The sequence below is a fragment of the Sceloporus occidentalis genome, unplaced genomic scaffold (assembly GCF_023333645.1).
Source record: "Sceloporus occidentalis isolate IW3139 unplaced genomic scaffold, rSceOcc1.0.p SCAF_86, whole genome shotgun sequence".
In the NCBI taxonomy this organism is placed as follows: domain Eukaryota; kingdom Metazoa; phylum Chordata; class Lepidosauria; order Squamata; family Phrynosomatidae; genus Sceloporus; species Sceloporus occidentalis.
The window spans coordinates 1573658-1587423 of NW_028317066.1; the positions used below are offsets into that span (position 1 = coordinate 1573658).

A 13766-nucleotide genomic window follows, 5' to 3' on the forward strand; every position below is an offset into this window, starting at 1 on the left:
TGAATTTTTGTTACTATATTCAAAAAACTCCCTCCGTAAATATATCAAATTTTTCTGGATCTGATCTATTTCTATCTTCTCTGATTCCTTTCTTTTCGCTTGCAGTTTTATATATATATTTTTACTTCTATTCTTTATATAATCCTTATTTAATTTTTCAATTTCCGTTTCCAATTTGATTTTTCTCTCTTCCTTTTGTCTCCTTACCTTGCATGTTTCCCTAATACAAATCCCTCTTGCCACTGCTTTCATAGTATCCCATAATAAAGCTTGAGAAATCTCTTTGTTATTAATATCCCATATAACCTGCCATTCTTCCTCTATTTTATTCACTATTTCTTTATTATTAAGTATACTAGTGTCTAACCTCCATCTTTTTGCTTCTCTATAATCTTTTTTAATTATGAAATCCATGTTTGCTATTCCATGATCTATAACTTTTATTCCTTCTATTTCACTATTTAATACCCTTGACATCATATTTTCGGATACAAAAATAAAATCTATTCTAGAATAATTTTTATGAACCGCTGAATAGTAAGTATAGTTCTTTTCATCTCCTTTAATCAATCTCCATACATCTTTTAATTCTTTCCTATTCATTATCTTGTTCAAAGGTGTAATCTTATTAAGTCTATCCCTTATTGTTGGGTCTGATTTATCTTTAACCTTATCCATGACCATATTGAAATCTCCTGCCATAATTGTGTAATCTCCCTGCATATCCTCCATTTCCTTAAATACTTTTTCATAAAATTCCATTTGATTTTCATTTGGAGCATACACATTTACCAACAAGTATTTTTCTCCCCCCATTGTTCCTTGCACCAATACAAATCTTCCTTTTTCATCTGACTTAACTTTTAGTATATCAAACCCACATTTCTTAGATATTAAGGTTGCTACTCCTCTTGCTTTAGAAGTACCATATGCTTTTTCATATGTGGCAACCCAGTTCATCTTCAATTCCGACGATCCTGATTTCGCTTGGTGCGTTTCCTGAATAAAAAAAATATCCGCTTTCTGTTTTTTCATTAATGATTCAATCCTTTTCCTTTTAATTACAGACCCCAGTCCTTTCACGTTTAATGTTGCTATCCTTATTTTGTTATCCATGTTGCTATTCTACATCTTCTATCTAGGCTCTTCAGTGCACTACCCCTACAAACATTTCCCCCCTCCCTCCCTCCCTCTCCCTCCCGTCCCTCCCCCCCTTCCCCATTTAACCCACCTATCCCTTCTTCCCCTCCTCCATCCCCAAGGTCTTAGACCTCGCCCATGGCTTCTATTAGCCCTCCAGGAGGGGGGGGGAGAAAGAAGCCATCTCTCCGATGTGTGGTCCATTTCTTCCTCCTGGTTGTTTATTATTAATCTCTCCTGTCATGTCCTTTTAAAAAAGAAGAAGAAGAAAGTGAAGAAAAAGAAGAAAAAGAGAAAATTATAGAATAGCAGAAAAGTCAACGTCCTTGTCCTTGTTTTCTATCATTCCTTGGCTCCTCCAGCTGCACCCTTGTCGCTCTCTCCTCCTTGCTTGGCCAGATCCAATTGCTCCAACAGCTGCAATCCTTGCTCCATGGAGAAAATCTTGTGCTGCTTTCCTTTCCATTGAAATTTCAAAAATACAGGATAGCCCCAACTGTATCTTATTCCATTTTTTTGCAGAATTGCAATACAAGGCTTAATGCTTCTTCTCCAACTAATAGTCTCTGGACATAAATCATTGTAAATTTCAATTGTGGTAGTTCCATATTTCAGTCCTCCTGAGAGTTTCCTGATTTCTTTCATTAACTGGTCTTTCTTGTAAAAACTTGTTATTTTCATGATTACATCTCTAGGGGTCAAGCCCCTTTTAACTGTTGATGCTCTGTGTAGTCGTTCCACTTCCTCCTCTGCCCAAGTCATCTGAGGGACAATGCTTTGTAGCCATTTAAGGATTTCTGTTTTTAATGATCTGGATGTTTCATTTGGCAACTCAGGAAAGCCTTGAATGCGGATATTATTCCTTCTGTTACGATCCTGCAAGTCAATAATTTTCCTTTCCAGCTGGTCCAATCTGGTTGAATGTTCCAAAGTTATTTTTTGTTGATCTTTCTGTTGACTTTGTATTAATTGGACTTTTTTATCCACTTGTTCAATTTCTTTTGTAATCATCTGAAAAGATTTGTTCATTTCACCCATAATTGTCTTAGTTATAGTTTCTGTTAAAATAGCATTATTTTTAATTATCAACTCGTTCATGGTCTCAAAACCTTTATTTTGGTTTTCAGTGAGAGTTTTTTCTAACCATATCTTTATTTCTTCTTGTTTTGGCTCTGTTCCCGGAACTTCGCCATGTTCTTTAGGTCTAGCTCCATTTTTTCCCACCGCCTCCATAGACGTTGTCTTTTTCATTTCTTTATTACAAGTTCCAAGCTTCTCTTGCAAACTTATTCTTTGCAAACGACTATAAGCCTTATTGGAAGGGTGTTGTTTAGACTCTTTTCCCCAGTTTATCACTGTTTGTTTGAGTTCCTTATTTTTCTTTTGGCTTTTAGACATCTACCAGCAATCCAAGCGTCCGCTCGGCTGACAAACCTCTAGCCGGCAATGCCGTATGTAAGATTGCTGTTTATTTCTCTTCCTTCCCTTTAAAACTTTAATTAAACAGCTCCAATCTGCTCTCTTCCCTTTCCAATATATTTATTTGCAGTTACTCACAGTTTTTTTCTCATTAGGAGAGATTTTTTAAGCTTTTTAGGCTTTTCTTTCAGGAGCGGTCGATCTTAGCTGCTCACACCATCGCTCGTGGCTCCTCCCCCCCTTCCTCTGCGTTTTGAAGAACGATGGTCCCACTTATATCTGATCTCAACAACATTGGAGCAGAAGTGGGCCTTCCTTTGTAATAGGATTCCCTTTCGAGGACTGAACTGGTGCAAAGAAGGTATCTCTGTCTTCTGAGTCCATCCCAGTTTTTATGTAATGTTGCCCTTTTACATCCCATGTGACCTTGAATTTTTTAAGTTGGTTTTTAAGGTTTAAGAAAAAACAGCATTAGTGACAGGACGACGCCCCGAGGAACGCCAAATTTAAGATCCCTTTTAGAGGAGCAACTGTCCCCAAGCATCTCCATCTGGAATCTGCCTGAGAGAGAGGACCAGAACCACTGCAACGCATTGCCCTTGATCCCCAATTCTCTCAGGCTTTCCATAAGGATGCCATGGTCGATGGTATTGAAGGCCTCTGTGAGATCCAAAAGCATCAACAGGGTCACACTCCACATGTCGATGCTCAAGCAAAGATCATCTACTAAGGCGGCCATAACAGTTTCTACTCTGTATCCCACCCTGAAGCCAGTTTGAAATGGGTCCAGATAATCCGTTTCATCCAAGACTGCTTGGAGTTGAAGAGAAACTGCCCTCTCAATCATGTTGTTTAGAAATAGAAGCTGGGAGACCGGTCTGTAATTGTTCATCTCCAAGGGATCTAGGGAGGGCTTTTCCATAAACAGCCGTAACACCGCTTCTTTTAAGCAAGATGGAAAATAGCTCTCCCTAAGAGATGCATCTATGATATATCTCAGGTGAGTCCTAAGTGCATCTTCTCCTTGGAGGACCAGCCATGAAGGGCAAGGATCCAGAGGGAAAGTTGTCTTCTTCTCATTTCCAGGGAGCGTGACCACCTCCTTAGTACTCACAGATTCAAATTGATCCAGTATGATCTCATTCACAGAGTCACTGGACACCTGACCTATGGCCTCTGCAATAATGCTGGCGTCCAAGTCAGGTCTTAGCATTTAAAGCAGGGGTCCTCAAAGTCCAGCCCTCCAGATGTTTTGGACTTCAGCTCCCAGAATCTCAGATCATTGGCCAAGCTGTCAGGGAGGGCATTATGAGGTAGGAAGGAAATTTGCATGTGGATGGTGATTGGCTGAGGGACAAAGAGGAAGGAGGAGCCTTTGTGGGGCTCTGGAAGTCTATTCAGATTGACTGTAGACTACTGAGGTAGGAAGGAAATTTGCATGTGTGCGGTGATTGGCTGAGGCTTCTGGGAGATGAAGTCCAAAACCCCCTCCCCTCCATGGCCATGCCTCTCTCCAATGGTCCCCATGGCGTCTATTCTCATAATAACCCCCCCAAGTACCTGGGACCCAAGGAATCCTCCTAGTAGGGGGCAGGGAACGAAAGAGGGAGAGAAGACCTGGCAGGCCCCCTGCCTTTCTTTGGGAGAAGAAGAGGGGTTTCCTTCCTTCTTATAACCCCCCAAGGGCCCCCCAGAAGACCCTCCAGCCATTCCTCTGAATGAACAAGGGCTCTCCCCACTTCCCTCCCTCCATAAGAACAGACTGTGAGGGCAGCCATGGCTTCAGGGGCTGAGACTGTGCATACATAGATGCCCCCAAAGGCCCCTCCTCAGCATTCGCAGGGATTGCCAGGGCCTAGATGCTGCTGCTTATTCTGCTGGAGGCCTTTGCAGGAAAGGAAGTTATGGGCTGGGGGTTCAGCAGCCTCCCCTTCCTTCCTTCATTTCTTCCTTTGAGGAGATCGCAATGGAGGCCAAGGTGCAGAGCTGGACTCAGGAGGGAAAGCCAGGAAAGGAAGGCACTAGTTTTGAAATATAGCTGTCTCTGTGTATCCTGTATGTTTGTGTGTTTCTGTGCACGTATGTGTGTGTGTGCCCCTTCTGTTCTTCTGGCTGGGAATGGAGCTGAGGACTGAGGAGAGAAAAAAGGGTCAGTTTGGGCAAATTCAGAACTTCTGTGCATCAAAGAGTCCAGTGTGTTGAAATAGCAAAAAACTTTATTGAGAACACACAGAAACCCAGTGTTTAAGCCAGAACTGCCCACTCCAATCCATACAATACACTAAAACCCCAAACGTTCAACATCACCCTCTTCCAAACCTAGCCTCACCCCCAATTCCCACAGTCTATGCCCCACAGGTAAAAAGGCCCCCTTTGCCATTCCCACAAACTAGCCCTTTCTGTTAATACCCCAAAATGTTCTTCAGACAACATCTCACACTTTGCAATCCCATAACTATTCTATCCAGCTGCAACAAATCCCACCCCTCATCTACCTAATCTATACCACAATCCACAATCCACGACAAATATACAACCCAAAGCAATTACCTATACTATTACCAATTAAAAACTAAACTTAACAAAATATGACTTTAAAACATAAACAGACATATGGACAGACAAAGCTAATAAACAAAATCGTAAGGGCCTTTTCTTATTACCACAGGATTAAAAATATATTCTTAGTACTCCTTCTTGACAAATATAATGTTAGTTCATTACTGGGATTTCTGTAGCTTCTCTCCTGTGTGGCCTCTCTCATGTTTCACTTGGGCTGACTTGTCAGAAAAACATTTCCCACAATGCTGGCATTTGTATGGCTTCTCTCCTGTGTGGACTCTCTGATGCATGTCAAGCATTGACTTGTAAGGAAAACAATTTCCACAATGGTGGCATTTATGTGACTTCTTTCCTGTGTGGACTCTCTCATGACTCAAATGTTTTTCTGTAAAGAAAGACAATGACAGATGAGACTGAAAATCAGAGTTAAGAGAGGAGGGTGTTACCCCATGATTTGCCCTCATTAACCCGTCCTTATTAGAGATTAAAGTAAGAAAGTTTATGTGAGTAACCCAAGCATGACCCTGCTACTTATGTCCCTGAATCCATGGTATGATTGTATCCTTACGTATAGGAGCTAGCAAAGAATGGGGATTGCCTTGAGGGAATCAGTGGAAGCAGGTAGTCAAAGGACTGTTGAAAAATATATTCCATTAACCATGTGCAAAAATACTTTGATTGACAGGTGAAATCATATCCTGTGAGACTCCCATAGAGTCCTGAGTCAGAGCCCAAGGCATGATGGAAGCTAACTGCAGAGGTCATTTCATGCTGTTTGGCACCAGGAGATGACTCACAACCAATATAGTATGCAGCTCACATGCAGATTGGTGTGGATTGGATTGGAGTTCTGTGTACAAGAGATGGTGAAGTTGATGGAAGTCGGAGAGGAGAGCTTGCAAATAGTTGTATCATTTTGCAACTCAAGAGAGAGAGCCTCCAAGGATTTTGATGAAATCAACTGTGTCTGTCACTTATTTTTCACTGTGGAAAGTGGTCAGTGCATTGCCAATATCTATATCCGGATATCTGCTTCTGTACTCTGCTATGTTATTATTGTGCCGCATCTGGGAGTATCACCCTCAGATTGTGCTGTATATTGGTTTTTCAACGCAACTGGAATTCAGAGCCAAGATGCACCTGAGAGCCAGTGTGCTAATCCTTTGTCTGTGATATTTGCACCAAGCACCCATTGCATTGAGTTTGGTTTCAGACCATTCTTCCCCCCAGGAAACATTCTGAAGCGATTTAATCCTTGTTGAACACTCGGTTTCTTCCCCCAAGCAACAATTACAGTATAAATATCTGTCCTGGATGGCTGTTCTTTGACGTCAGTCCAATTACAGACAGACAGTCTGTCGGTTTACATGGCTAAGCACCTCAATGCACTCGCCAATCCCACTTGTTGCAGGAGCTCCTGACTTCTCTTCCCATTTTGCACCCTCAGCAATTGGAATCCAGATCTGCCTAGGTAAAGTATTACCATTATGAAAGTCTTACATCTCTTGACCACTCCCACCTGATATCTAGTTGTTGTCCATGTGTGAACCCTTATGTGTGTGTGTGTTTTGCTTTTCCCCTGAATAAAACAAAAAACCTATTTCAAATGCCTTTGGAGTTCTGTGTGCTTCTGGGCCTGGTATAGTTGGGCTTGAATCCCGAGGCCACACTTGCCCCAACCAAACTATATATCTCCTTTCAGCTAAGTACCAAATTACCCTAAAAGCTTCACACTTGCAAGTGTCCTTCCCAAACTCCAGCATTTTGGATAACAAAGGGCCTCTGGAATCAACCATGGAGCTAAACAAACTCAGGTTGGAGAAAAACATTAGAGAAAAAGGAATTTTTGTGTCGCCTTTCCTCTCTTCATAGACATTGCTAATAATTGCTATATGGAACCCCTTAATATCCCTGAAAACAAGGTCCTGAGCCATGTTCTCACCAGTTCACTCAATCCAGTTCTTAAAATCTGTCAGGTTGGTGGCTGCCTCCCAATCCCCAAGGCCCCCCTCCTGGCCCTTCCCAGGGGTCCCTTCCTCTCCGCTCAGAGCTAGGTGATCCTGGCTTTGCTCCTGCCTTCCCCTCATGGATCCCAGAGGCCTGATCCCCTTCCCTTTCTCCCTCTGCTCCCCAACCTTCCCTCTTGCCCATCTGCACTGCTTCAGCATCTCACCTTCAGCATTTCTCCCCTCCCTTTATATTTTTCACATTCCCTCCATCTCTCTCTCACAAACACAACCACAGAGAGTTTGTATGCATAAAAGGAACACTTTGAGGCCCATTTGTTGAGAAAGGCAGTATAATCAATATACAAATAATTCATTGGGAAAGGCAGAGCAAGTGGGTTTGGGACCTGGACTCCAATTTTGGTGAGGGTCAAGTGCCAGAGAGCAGCCATAAAACAGCCTTAAGACATCTCTAAGGAATTTATCGATCATGAAGAATTTGTCTTAATTTCGAATGAAAAGAAAGTAGGGCCAGAATGCATTCACATCAAGTTGCTAGTTTAGCGCAATTATGTGAATGTGCATTGCGTTCGAACTGGCTCCCCCTTGCACGAAAATAGCATGCCATGGCCCGAATTTGCGTGTGGCAGTCTATCACGCAATAACGTGAAACCACATGATTGCGTTCAGATTGCCATCGGAATATACTTCCAATTCCCCTTGTCTGATAAACTCCTAAGACAGGGATGGACTACTGTTGTTGATGGGGGGAGGTGGTCATATTGGACCCCAGGGGATCTCTGGGCACCCCCACATGGTATTCCCTTGAGAGAGGGATAAATAATATTTTGCCCCTCAATATCCAACAGCATTCCTTTGAGGAAGTGGTATCCATTTTGCCACTGTTCTCTGAGCCACTGCAGGGCCAAGGGAGGCATTTTACCCAAGAAGCCTGTCCAGAGTCTCAAAAGGTGGGAATAGGGGCCAAAAAAGCTGGGAAACTTAGTCAGGGATAGGCTAAGGAGCATTTGGAGCCAAAAAGCATTTCTCTCCATGGTTCCTTCCCATAAAATCCTAGAATTGACAGTTTAAATTAGGATATTTAGAATCCTTAGATAGTGGAGAGCAATAGTGTCTCTCTAAACTACAAATTCCAAGATTTCACAAAAAGTTGCTATTACAGTTAAACTATGTGTGAAAGGGATGTAGGAGTCCTGGTAGACCACAACTCAAACATGGGTCAACAGTGTGATGCAGCAACTAAAAATGCCAATGTGATCCTAGGCGACATCAATACGAGTATAGTGTTATGTCAGTGGGTTGGACTAGATAGCTCTTCTAGTTTCTTTCAATTCTATGATTCTACGGTATTGATTAAGGGAAGTAATAGTGCAACTCTATTCTGCTTTCTTCAGGCCCTCACTTGGAATACTGTGTCCACTTCTGGTCACCACAATTCAAAACGGATGTTGATAAGCTGGAGTGTATCCAAAGGAGAGCAATGAAAATGGTGAAGGGTCTGGAAACCATCAAGCCCTATGAGGAGTGGTTTAGGGAGCTGGGAATGTTTAGCCTGGATACCTAGCTAATACCCCAGAGGACAGGATCATAATTCAAAATGACTTGAATAGACTAGAAAGCTGGGCCAAAGCTAACAGAATGAAATTCAATACGGAGAAAAGTAAGTTATTGTACTTAGGGCGGAAATATGAAATGCACAGATATACGATGGGAGAAACCTGGCTGAATGAAACTACTTGTGAAAGGTATCTAGGAGTCCAAGTAGACCACAAGTTGAACATGAGTGAACAGTGTGATGCGGCAGCTAACAAGGCCAATGCGATTTTAGGCTGCACCAATAGAAGTATAGTGTCTAGATCAAGAGAAGTAATAGTGCCACTGTATTCTGCTTTGGTCAGGCCCCACCTAGAATATTGTGTCCAGTTCTGGGCGCCACAATTCAAAAAGGACATTGAGAAACTGGAGCGTGTCCAAAGGAGGGCGACAAAAATGGTGAAGGGTCTGGAGACCATGCCCTATGAGGAATGCCTTAGGGAGCTGGGGATGTTTAGCCTGGAGAAAAGAAGGTTAAGAGGTGATATGATAGCCCTGTTTAAATATTTGAAAGGATGTCATATTGAGGAGGGAGCAAGCTTGTTTTCTGCTGCTCCAGAGAACAGGACCCGGAACAATGGATGCAAGCTACAGGAAAAGAGATTCCACCTGAACATTAGGAGGAACTTCCTGACAGTAAGGGCTGTTCGACAGTGGAATGCACTCCCTCGGAGGGTGATAGAGTCTCCTTCCTCGGAGGTCTTTAAACAGAGGCTGGATGGCCATCTGTCAGGGATGCTTTGATCTGAATTTCCTGCATGGCAGGGGGTTGGACTGGATGGCCCTAGTGGTCTCTTCCAACTTTACGATTCTATGATTCTATGATTCTATGATGTTTGTATCCCATCTTTGTCCTCAGATTGGGACCCAAAACAGCTTTGGGCTATTTATTATTATGTCTCTTGATACTATCAGTCATGTTAACTGTGTGGTTATTATTACTATTGCTGCTGCTGTGTGTGTTCTGTGCTTTCAAGTCATGTTTTTAATTATGGCGACCCTATTGCGGGGTTTTCTCGGCAAGGTTTCTTCAGAGGGAGATTTGCCCCTGCCTTCCCCTGAGGAGGCTGAGAGAGTGTGGCTTCTTCTTGCCCAAGGGACTCCATGGCTGCAGAGGAGGTTAAATCTAATCTGCCTCCATTCATTTAGAGCCGGAAGGGACCCTCAAAGGCCATCTAATCCAGCCCAAACCTGCCATGTAATGACAGGGTCATTGTTGTAAACCAAATGGGGTCCTGCCATTGCCATCCTCAGAGGCTGAGAGCATAGGACTTGCTGTTACTTTCCAAGCCCTGAGGCCTTTTTACCTTGTTGAGTGTTTAGACGTATACACCTCAAAGCAATATAAACCACAACAAACCATTGAGGCCCTGAGACACGTTTGTAAAGGTTCCCTCTTTTTAGGTATCTTCCTTGTGAATAGGACTATCATTTAAATGATTTTTCATTGCTTTCCATTTATCATGTTTTGTGCCTTTATATTGTTATTATTTTGTCAAGTTTTAGGCTTAACTTATAAAAATACGCTGTTAATATTGAAGGGGTTTTAACCTTATAAGAGGAATAAAGTGCTGTATGTACATTCTGGGGAATGTCTCTGAGGCTTGTTGGCAACACTCAGCCAGATTGGGGAAGGAGTGAGGGCAGCAGAGCCCCTGAGAGGAGGAAGCCAGGGAGCAAGCCCTCTCTTCCCTTCTCCTCCTTCCCTTCACTCCAAGGGCAAACTCCTTCACTGACTCAAAGACTTCATTGCAGCCCTGGCTTCCTTTATCTCCCTTCCCCCAAAAGACAGCTCTCCTGGCTCTCCTTCCCTGAATGGACCTGAGGGCCCTTGGCAATGGGGCTGGAATGGAGCCCCCTCCCCTCCTCTCTCCCTTTCCTCAGGTGAACACTGACCCTCTTTCTGTGTCTCTCAAAATGGTGGCACTTAGTCTGGACCCCCCCTTCCCAAAATCATGGCTACTTCCCTCTTTGGGATGCTTTTATGATATGTATTTTACACATGATTGGCTCCTGAGGACACTCTGAGGGCTGCCATTGGATGGATTCTCAGTCCCTCCCACCGTCCCTGGCCCTGATTGGCTGGAATCCCCTCCCTCCCACCATCCCTGGCCTTGATTGGTAGGAATCCCTGTCCCTCCCACCATCACTGGCCATTTTGTGTTCTGGCGGCCATTTTGTGCTGCTTGTGACTGTTGGGAACAATGTTCCATAACCTTCTCTGAGCCTCAGTTGAACAAAGGCTTCTCTTTCTCTCCTGAGGCTCCAGAGTCAGAAGGAGGCCAGGCTCCTTGGGCCAAAAGGAAGGAAGTGTGTCTCTTTGTGTGTCTTTTGTGTCTCTTTTCTGAGAGGGTTTTCTTATTACACAGATCTGCTCTTTCTGTGGAACATGGGTTTTAAAAGGGGTCAGAAATGGGGAGGATACTTTTAATACAAGCCTTATTCTTATTCTTCCAAACATTGGGATTTGGCTTCTAAGAGGAGGCTAGTCCCCCAAAAAAGGCTAAAAGTGGCTCCTTTGGGAGGTTTTAAAAGTCTCCCCAGTTTCCTTATTAATAGATTTTCAGGGAAGAAGGAAGGAGGCAGACCAGAATAACTCATATTACCAAGAATGAAACAAACAAACATACAAACAAACAACAAAAATAAGGATGAGACACTAAAACAAACTGCTTATTTTTTAAAAAGCAAAACCATTTTGAACAGGATAAAAATCCAACTTGGCTGCTTCTATCCTTTTACAAGAGACTTAAGCTGTACCTGCACTACAGAAATGATGTAGTTCGAAACCACTTTACCTCTCCTGTTTCCATCCTCTGGAATCCTGGGATTTGTAGTTTGTTGTGGCATGAGAGCTCTCTGGCAGAGAAGGCTAAGTCTCCAAAGGTAAAATCCCAGGATTCCATAGCACTGAGCGCTTAAAGTGGAGTCAAAGTGCCTTATTTCTATAGTGCAGAAGCAGCCTTCTTGGGGAAGGGGCTGATGATGGGGAAAAGAGGAGGAATGCAGAAGGAAAGGAGGACGGACGGAGGGCCAACTGTAGCTGGACTGGCCTCCCGGAGCGGTCAAGACCTGAGCTGGGTTGTGGATGATGGGCACTCTTAATATTAATATTGTTTTCTATTGATTTTAATTAAGGAGGGGAACAGGGTCCTCCTTTCAATAGCATCAGGAAAATGTTTAGGTGTTGTTAAGATTTGGAAATCCTGTTTGGATGCTTTTTGTGTTCTCACAGCCTTTGGGTGCCATCAGGAAAACCTTTCTCTAGGGTGAGAAATCCTGTTTGAGGTCCCTTCCGACTTTGGGGCCCTTTCATCCTCCATTTTGGGTTCCCTGAAGGCCTCAAACTTAGGGTTGCCATAAGTGAGGACCTCCAAACTGGGACAAATGTAGGACAAATGTAGGATACATTTTTGGAAAAAAGGAGGACATGCAAAAAATTGAGGTTTTTTTTTTAAAACGTTAATAGAAATGCATATTTTTAGGCATGATCAAAATGGAGGACATTTTGGCATTATTCCTAGACAGATGGCAGAAAAGTACTTGCCCTCGGGTTCAACTTTACTTCTCAGAAGTGTGTACTTGGGCAAGGGATAAAAACAACCAATAATAAAATTTAATAAAATAAAATAAAACAAGCAATAATAAAAATTAATAAAATGAAACAAAAACAAGCAATAATAAAATTTAATAAAATAAAATAAAAACAAGCAATAATAAAATTTAATAAAATAAAATAAAACAAGCAATAATAAAAATTAATAAAATAAAATAAAAACAAGCAATAATAAAATTTAATAAAATAAAACAAAAACAAGCAATAATAAAATTTAATAAAATAAAATAAAACAAGCAATAATAAAAATTAATAAAATAAAATAAAAACAAGCAATAATAAAATTTAATAAAATAAAACAAAAACAAGCAATAATAAAATTTAATAAAATAAAATAAAACAAGCAATAATAAAAATTAATAAAATAAAATAAAAACAAGCAATAATAAAATTTAATAAAATAAAACAAAAACAAGCAATAATAAAATTTAATAAAATAAAATAAAACAAGCAATAATAAAAATTAATAAAATAAAATAAAAACAAGCAATAATAAAATTTAATAAAACAAAATAAAACAAGCAATAATAAAAATTAATAAAATAAAATAAGTATTTTATATTTTTAAAAATAATTTTAACCCCCCCCCCCAAAAAAAAACCAAGGCAGACCTAATGGCCACTGACTCAGCTTTCCTCCTCCTCCTCCTCAAGGCTATGGAATCCTGGGAACTGTAGCTCTGTGGACCATTCAGGCTCCTTTTGTCAAGAGAGCTCTGGTGCCACAAGAAACTACAATTCCCAGAATCCCATAGCACTGAGCCATGGATGTTTAAGGGGGGGGTCAAACTATTTCTGCAGCCTTTTGCTACCCCAAAGCCCTTCCTATTTACCAGCAAGGCAAAATCTCTTCCTTCCAAGCCATTGAAAACCAACCCAAGGGGAGGGCTGATTGCTTCTTTCTCATTGGTCAGCTTTGGGAGAAATTTGCATATTACAAGTAAAGGTGTTTAGGGCCTCAAAAACGATCCTGTGATAAAGAATTACAATACTGACGCAGTATACATTTAAAAGATGACGCAATTAGGCTCCCAGTGAACCATGAACGATTTATGGCCTTTTTTTTCCCTCACTGTAACCTGGAAAGTCAGGCCTCTTGCAGGACATATATACCCAGTGGGTTGGCAATAGCTCTGAGTGGCAGGTGTCCTGAAGACCTGCTCTCTAGGCTGAGCCAGGCAGGGAGGCAGGGAGGGTAGCACACAGCCATGGGGAGGGCTGGAGCTGCCTCCAGGGCCTCTGGGGGGGAGGAGTCCTGGGGGCGGGGCCAAACTGGGGCAGGACCGTGTGGCCCTGCCCCAAACTGGGAAAGTCCCGCCCATGGGCGGGACATGGCAACCCTACTCAAACTGCCAAGTGCTGAGGCAGAAGCAGCCATTTTGTGTCCTGGTGGCCATTTTGTGTCCCGATAGCCATTTTGTGCTGCTTGTGACTTTGGGGAATAATGTTCCAAGCCTCCTCTGAGGCCTC

General features: G+C 42.2%; 1 protein-coding gene across 1 annotated transcript in view; it reads left to right on the forward strand.

Moving 5' to 3' along the window:
- LOC149284981 (uncharacterized) overlaps positions 1–13766 on the forward strand; it is a 176928-nt gene that overhangs the window by 155814 nt on the left and 7348 nt on the right. The gene's annotated exons all lie outside the window — the stretch shown is intronic.